This window comes from Pelophylax lessonae, assembly GCF_965119305.1.
Source record: "Pelophylax lessonae genome assembly, chromosome: 9".
Taxonomy (NCBI): domain Eukaryota; kingdom Metazoa; phylum Chordata; class Amphibia; order Anura; family Ranidae; genus Pelophylax; species Pelophylax lessonae.
In genome coordinates, this window is record NC_138776.1 from 129,587,202 (window position 1) to 129,596,175 (window position 8,974).

Genomic DNA, 8,974 nt, shown 5'->3' on the forward strand with positions numbered 1-8,974 from the left:
GCGTTTGGAAATAACAGGGGTTCGTTTCAAAACGACCCCCTTTGGGTAAAGGAAAATCCTTCGCCCTATTGGTAGGCTAACAAGTACCAAAAAGGAATCTCAGTCTCAGCTACCTCTGCCGGTGTAACCTCAAGACTAAAGGTTTCCCGGACGGACACAACTAGTGCATCCACCACTCTTGTGCTATGGCGGAGGCAGAAACGTTCTCTTCACTGCTGAGGAGACATTACCTGAGACAACAGCCCCATAAGAGGGACCTGCAGCTGCATTGACCAGCTCCGAATCCGTATCTGAAGTATCAGATAAAAAATGGGGTAGGCGGGGGTCACTTCTTGATCCCCGTCCCTGACAGGCCACCTCCACCCGGGATACCAAAGACTCTAAAACTGCCGAAAATGCATTAAAAACAAGTGGGGTACTGGAGGGTTCTGCGGCCACCTTGAGGGGATCAGGTGGGGATACCTATGCGGCAGAGTCAATGATTATACAAGACATTTGCCAGCGACAAAAAAATGACAAAGTAAAAAACTTTTTTTTTTGTAATCCCCCAGCGCAACAGCGCCCCTCGGTGTTACCTGCCTCTTTGGACCCCACAGAGAGAGAGACCCCAAGGCTCATCCCTGATGCACAGAAGTTTTCTATCAGCTTGCTCAGTGCTGTCCTGTTACAGACAGGAAGTCTTTGGCCCTTTTTCCTGGGTAAAGGAGGCGGCTCCGCCCCTTAACACGCCTTCCGGCGCCTCCCCCTGGCTCCACGAGGTGTTTGGTCACCTCAAACATGGCCGCCTCCATGCTGGAGACACGAGGCTACGCCAATATGGCGGCCTCGTGCGATCTGCCAGACAATGGCGGCGGCCTGTACAGGATTCTATGTTCACCTGCGGGAGTATCTCGGCCCCACAACCTTCACCCTGATGGTGATAAGCCTGGCCAGCGGTACCGAACCCTGGCGGGCCGCATGCGGTCCGTGGGCCGTCGGAAGGCAGCTCTCTGCCCTTGCTGGAGGAATGGTGATCTGGACTGCAGTGCTTCAGGCATATTCATCGCCCTGTGAACACCTCTGACAGGTAAGATACCTCTTGCTACATTAGTAATGCCCATTCTAGTACTGCCACTGACTTCAGTCACCTTTACAGTTTTAAAATGACATTAGATAGTCAGCTCCCAAACCAAGCCTCCTGGTTTCTGTTCACAAAAATCACACTCAAATTGGGGGATCTGTGACCTGTTATAGGATAGAGGGGAAACCCATCCTACCATTCCAGAGAGGGGCCCGCGTTCACCACAAACCCGTCAGGGGAAAAGGGGGAACATACTACTCACCATACCGGAACCAGGCGGGCGCCACTCCTGACAGAACCCCTCTCCACCGGGGTGGGGGGGCTGTCGACCAGTACGGACGCCGTGACGTTTAACTCGCAGGGTCAGTCCCCGTCCAGTGGGACTATGTCGCGGCCGACCCAGCGCGGAGCTATGGCCTGCACGCGCTCGTAGGCTGAACTGGGGTGACCACTGAATCTCAACATCCAGCCCGTCGCCCAGTTACAGCTTGCTTGCTTGAAGATCTCACAGGAACACTGGAGAAAAAAGCTGTCTAAAAAAAAATCTTTCTAAGAAAAAAATCCTGCCAGGACCGAAGATCCTAGCAAGGCATCTAGGTCCTTACTCCTAACTAGACAGAAAAAAACTGATTTGCTGTAGCAGGAAGTGAGAGGATATACCCTCTGGGACTGCCCCTAGGGTGTGGCCAGAACGTTTTCTTTCCTATCTAGTCCTACTCCTGTAGAGGGCAGTATAACCCGAGTTGTTATTAATCAACGAGGACTACGTCTGTCAATGAGCGACAGAGAAATAGCATTCATGTAGAAAATAATTTGTTCAAAGTAAAGGATAATAAAACAAAAAGTGCAGATTGAGTGTAATTGTTGCTTGGCATAAAAATACTGAGAAACAAAACAAGTCTATTAAATGCCATGTTTGGCACATCGGGGGATAACTTTGTATTGTTCCCACACACTTATGGCAGCTCCCTACAGAGACTTGAAGAAATCTTCTAACCAAAAATATAAAAGAGAAACACCAGAGGGTGCACTCTGAGTGTAGTATTAAAAATAAATGTATTAGTAAAATCAAAGACAAATGGAAACTCACATGCTTTGTGATAGAGAAGTGCTTATCTCATGGCCTCAGCAAAGTTTTTCTTTCAGCAGCAGTAATGATGACAGGGGAGGACAGGGAAGTAGAGAATTCATGGGAATCGGTGAAGAATTATGTCAGATGCCAGGAGGCATGAGGGGGTGTGGCTTTGTGTTTCAAAGCTGCCCAGCCTTTTTGTCAAGCCTGCTGGATGTTTCTCTTTTCTATTGTAAGTATTTGATGTTGATAATAAAGTGCATTGCATTTAACTATACTTCCTAGCAATAATGAAAGCTAGCTCTATCCTTCCGGCACCTATTAGCAAAGAGAATGCAGGCAAATGACACCCCCCGTTATATGGAGACTTAAAGTAGTTGTAAACTATCATGTGCAGAAGGTAAAAAGATTGTCTGAGCTGTCAGAATAAAAGGGGCAGAGAGCTGAAATTACTTGTGGCAGGTGTGGAAAGTGGAGTCCCCCAAGGTTCTGTCCTGGGACCAATCCTGTTTAATTTATTCATAAATGATCTAGAGGAGGGGACATCTAGTACAATCTCAGTATTTGCGGATGATACTAAACTAAGCATGCCAATATCTTCAATGCAGGATGTGGAAAGTAACCTTACAAGCGGACCTGAACAAAATAATGGGGTGGGCAACTACATGGCAGATGAGGTTTAATGTTGAAAAATGTAAAGTAATGCACTTGGGCATCAGAAACACGAAAGCAAGCTACTCACTAGGGGGGAAACCTCTGCGTGAGTCTAGAGTGGAAAAGGACCTGGGGGTACTGGTAGACAACAGGCTTGGCAGTGGCATGCAATGCCAAGTCGCTGCAAGCAATGCCAACAGAATACTGGAATGTATAAAAAAGGGGATTCACTCCAGAAATAAAGAGATTATTCTCCCACTCTACAAGACTCTGGTCTGGCCACATCTGGAGTATGCTGTCCAGTTCTGGGCACCGGTCCTCAGGAAGGATGTTTTGGAACTGGAGAGAGTCCAGAGAAGGGCAACAAAAATAATTAGGGGAATGGAGGGCATCAGCTATGAGGAAAGACTACAAGCGCTGAACTTATTCTCTCTGGAGAAGAGACGATTGAGGGGGGATACGATATCAATGTACAAATACTGTACTGGCGACCCTAACATAAGGAACAAACTTTTTAGAGAAAGGGAATACAATAAGACTTGTGGCCACTCACTAAAACTAGTGACCCCTCCCCCTTCACCTTTTTTCTTTTAGGGTCAGGATAACTTGTCAGAATTTATTCATGCTGATAGCAGAGGAACGAAACAGCAGACAGAAATGACACAATGTGCTCTGGATTGAGACAAGTACATACTCTAAAGCACACGTATCAAACACAAGGCCGCGGACCTGAATTCGGCCCTTCAGACTATTTCATGTGGCCCTCACACCTTTCCTGCTGCACCCCCTCGTCTCCACCCCCAACTTGTCTCAGCAGTTGGCAGCAGATAAGAGGACACAACTCCTCCACCAGATCCAGTGCTTCGCTAGGCAGCAGTGGAGAAGCTTGTCTCTGTCTGCCCCTGCCCCCCTTCAGTAGTCTGCAGCAAAGGGGAAGACAGAACTCCTCCTACAGATCCTGTGCTTTTTGTGCAGCCACAGCAGCCCCCTTGCCTCTGCCTTCCCTGGTCTCAGCATTTGTCTGACTCCAGCCCTCCTCTGGTTCTCCTCCAGACCCTGCTTCCCAGCTCTGCCCCTGCTTCTTCCCGGCAGCAGCACAAGAAGTGCATCTGCAAGACTATATAAATATAACTGGCCCTTTTAGGCCAACCACATTGCTGATGCTGCCCTCAATGAAATTGAGTTTTGCATCCCTGCTCTAGATGGTTTTACTTTGTTCATATTTCACGTCTGAGGTTTACAACCACTTTAAAGGCAAAGTGCAGCCCAAATCTAAAATAGAAAAATCAGCACAAGTGACATCATTTATAGTCAGTAGGACCTGTCCCTTGGGCTGTCACAGACTCTCATCAAGAATGCCCGACTCTGGCTGCTCTTTCCACCCAGCTACTCCAGTCATTGAAGCCATGCTTTTTTTTTTTTTGGCCACTAGTACTTGCTGGTTTCCCTTCTTGCCCAGAAGTTACATTTACCACTGTACAATGTAGATATTACAGGGAGCCATTCATTACTTTATAAACTGAGTGTTCACCATCTAGTGCATATTGCTATTTTTCAAAATGGCCTTTAATTGCATAGTAGTACATTATAACAAGATTAAAAAAGGGTGGCTAGTTCTCTTTAACCTTCTTCAAATATCATTTATAGGTTTGGGAAATGTTAGAAGCACACTGTTTTAGGTTAGATAAATGTTTGCTTTAACTAGCTAGGGTGGGGTGCATCAAATGACAAGAAATCAATCATCAGTATTTTATTACTTTAACCAGCAGAAATGAGATTTTCACACATAACAAGAGTTACTGATTTATGAAGAGGACAAAGTCCTCCCTCTCTTAAGCAGGAAAAAAAAATGAAACATTAAAAATATGGTTAACAGATAGGATTTTTATGACATAAGATATCATTTGGGTTTTTTTTTATCATAATTAGCTGTCTCTGTCTATCTGTACTTGTATACATTGAGCCATGCATTCCCAGTTTGGCTAACATACATGTCACGCCTCTTTGCCAAGACAACCTAACTCCAGTGCTCATTTTTGAAAGTTGCCTCACCCCAGCCCTGCCAATGAAGCAGCTAAAGAATCCAAAACACAGAAAGAAGACCATGAGAATATGAAAGATGAAAGCTCCCGTGACGGATGGGAGCACTGAAATGGGAGCGCTGTAGGGGATCGCTTGCAAGGTAGGCCTGTCATAATGTGCTAATATGCTGTTCATACTAGAACATTATCATACCTCCCAACTTTCTGAGATGGGAAAGGAGGACAATATTTAGGACAAAGTGTGTAGGCAATGGCCCACAGTTATGTGTTTAATTAGGAATTATTAAGCAAAATTAATTGGCTAAACCCATAACCCATCACCATGTTTCTTTATTACGAACTTTTAAAACAATAATGGGAAAAGAAAAAGGTCTGTGTAGTGGAACACTTTTGCTAGTTAAGTGTTTTATATATTATAGAGGCCTGCATATCTGTCCAAAAGAAGGGACAACTGAGAAGGAAAGAGAGGTATTCGGTTCAAAAAGAGAAACAAATGGGGGACAAGTGGGAGATATGCATTATGGCTAAAGCCTCAAGGGGGCAAATTTTTTTTTTTTTTTTTGCAGAGGTGTATTTCAACTTTAAATCTATCTAAAGCCAAACCTTCTTTGAAAAGTTTTAAAAAGAGTGGGAAAAGGCTAGCAGCCCTGTCAGGTTGCACCGCTGGTGAGATTTTACCCTATTTGTCCTGGGAACAAGATTTGCCTAGATCAGGGGTCGACAACCTGTCGATCCCGATCTAACTGTCCCTCACTCTCCCAACCTATGCACTGCTGTATGAGGAATTATAAGAGGCTAATACAAAGTTAAATTCATCTACTTACACTAATTGCATTTTTAGAAATACAATTATTTGTTAATGGATACATGGCTATATTAATATTAATCTGCGTTTTTATACTTTACTGGAATTTAGCTTTAAAAAAGTTTTAAAGTCACAAGGTTTTTTTTTTTCCTAAATGTATTCTATGCATTAAGATAAAAACCCTTCTGTGTGCAGCAGCCCCCCTAAGCCCCCCCAACACTTACTTTTCGTCCTTCTCTTTCCAGCGATGTCCACGAGTGTCTCAGCCGTTTGAGATTCTCCCTCCTAATTTGCTGAGACACAGCAGCGGCACCATTGGCTGCCGCTGCTGTCAATGTCAGCTAGCCAATTAGGAGAGGGGGCAGGGCCAGGCTCTGTGTCTGAATGAACAAAGGGAGCTGTGACTCAGCTCGGGTGCCCCCATAGCAAGCTGCTTGCTGTGGGGGCACTGAACAGGAGGGAGGGGCCAGGAGAGCAGAAAAGGGACTCGAGAAGAGTAGGATTCAGGCTGCTGTGTGCAAAACCATTGTAATAGAGCAGCTAAGTATAACATGTTTGTTGTTTTTATAGGAAAAAATAGGAGACTTTACAATCGCTTTAAAGTAAATCCTTCAACTACACAATATTTAATGTCCATGATTTCTACTGAGGTGTCTGAAGAATAAAAAAAACACCAGAAGGTATAGCGAATTATACAAAATGATACTAGGAGTTATAGAGAATTATACAAAATGATACTAGGAGTTCTAGAGAATTATATAGAATATAATATAGAAAAAACAAAAGACCCAGCTTGTATGAGGTTGATTTACATTACCATCTAGACAGTGTTTTTCAAATATTTTTATATCTGGGAGGACTTCCGGCTAGAAAAGCGTGACATTACGTACGTGAAGATTTCTGCCAAGGTTATAGTCCCTTTGGATGATGCAAGTTTGGAAGTCGGATTCTGAATATTGAAGATGGAAGTCCAAGGACAAAAGAAAGAACAAAAGGCAACAGAAAAAAGACACTACTCTTGTTTTTCTTTAAGTGCGCACAGACTGTCATTCTTAACAGGGGTGAGTGTGTTTGTTCATAAAAGCAGATAAAATAGAATGGTTAACATCTAAAGCTCAGAAGTATAAACATGTCCATGTACTATTGGGAATTGATACATTCCATATATGGAATACAGGCATGCAGTGGTTTATGGAACAATGTCAGAGTGTAGATAAGTTCTTTAATCAACAAACAACTAAGTTTAATGCTGCATGTAAATTATTGTTATCTATTTATGAATATTTAGGCCCTGAAATGTGTGGTCATTTCAAACACATTCAGGGGGCAGAACAAAGCTTACGGGGAATCCATTAATTGAGATTGTGGAAAGAACTGTATAAAAATGTGATAAATGGAAAAGAACCTGGTGTTTAGTGTTTAACAATAATCCTACAGATGAGGTTGCAGGAAACAATAAGTTAATGATTGAGCAATTTTTACGAAGGATTCCAAACTTGGATTTTGTTATCAAATTAAAGGTAGTAGATAGTCGTAATTTCCTTGAGGCTTCCCAGCAAATAATAAAAATGTTAATGTTTTGCGCAACCTGAGGTTTCTAAAAGTCAACTGTTAAAAGTCTTTGCAATTAACATTTCTGGTAAGAGTAAGAACTCTGGTTGTGGGAGGAGTCTTTCTCAGGGAATTGACCAATCGTAGTTCATGGGCGGGCCCCAGTCTGTGAGTTTTAAGAGAAAATAAGTCTCCAAACCATTTCTTTGTTTTTGCTATAATCAGGAAAGTCATATTAAAAAGCAGTGTACATGTTTTTTTGCAGATGTACAATCAAAATCTGTCAAAAACGCTAAAAACCATAAACCCAATAAATGAGAAAGTTACCAACAGTATAATGGGATAAAAAGTGGGACAGCAACGACTAGCCTTAATAGATTATCTTCTGTGCACTCTGAAAAGAATGTGACATTTAAGGCATACATAATCAGTCCTCACAGAGCCGCAGATATCCACTTATACAAACTAGCTAGCTATCCCATGACAGTTTTCATTTCTTCTGTGGCTCAGAGAATGACAGATTTTTGTGTCAACCCTTCCAGATACATGGAAGAGAGTCCATGGATGAAATGAAAAAAAAAAAATATTTAAAAGGTACTATTACCTACTAATATAATTGTTTTAGGAAGCGTTTTAGGCCTTATCAACTTTTCTCAAGAATTCATTGAGATTTTTGCAGACAAAGCATCTGTTTGGGAAAATCCTAATGAATTATGGCGGCTTACTAAGGATTTAGGGCAAATATTTTTAATAACAGGAGAGACCTAGTACACAATCATTTGACGATCTAAAGAAAGCTCTTATAAATTCAGTATTTCTGATTAATGTAGATCTCTCTCAACTATTTTACATTCCAGTGTATGTGGATGATGAGAAAATTTCATGAGTAAAAATGAGTTAGGAGTGTATAGGACAATGCTACAAGTCAGACACATTGTGGGTTTTGCACCAATTATTTTGCCAACACCTCAGGTTACACTAAAGGAGTTATTGCAAAAAAAAAAAAAAAAGGCAAGTGGTGACAAAGATTTGCCTAGTGACAATTGTATCTTGAAGAGCAAGGCTTGTCAGTTGAAGTGAGAGATAAATATTTCTTGACTCAAATGACGCAATGTGAGAGACAGAGCCACAGTCGTGTAATTGAACATGAAAGAGTCACTCCTTCACCTTTTAGTGGATTTTTGTGGAAATTTCTTGTGCCTATATAGATGGATCCAGAAATTGGCACAATGGAGCGTATGTGATGGGATTTGCTGTTTGGATTCCAGATCCGCAACTTTTGTTACAATATAAGCTTCCTGGATATATGTCTGCACAAAGAGCTCGAGGCTGCCTTGTGTTTGTTTTGCAGTCAGAGTGACAGTGAAAATGGGGTTCATTTACTCACGGTTTATCTTTCTATATGGTCCATGAGAGGCATGGTTGGTTCTTAAAAATAATCCATTTCAACATGATCAAGTTTCTTTCAGAAATAGAACATATAGGAAAGATCAAAATAAATCAGTGGTCCTTTTGCAAAATAAAATAAATTGTGAGTGTAGTAGTCAAAAGAATATAAGAATCTGATAAAGCTACTTCTTTACGAGATTCAATTCGGTCACAGGATAAAGAGGGTTACCGTTAAATTTTATCTTAGTTAGAATCAGTGCAGACTGATAGTGGAGATAAAATTTATTGTAAAAATATTGAAGGTCAATTGGTTACTTATATTTCGACAATGTCTAGAACCCTATTAAAAAGTGAATTCTCTTTTTGCACATCCAGTAACTTATTTTTTTTGTATGAGCTAA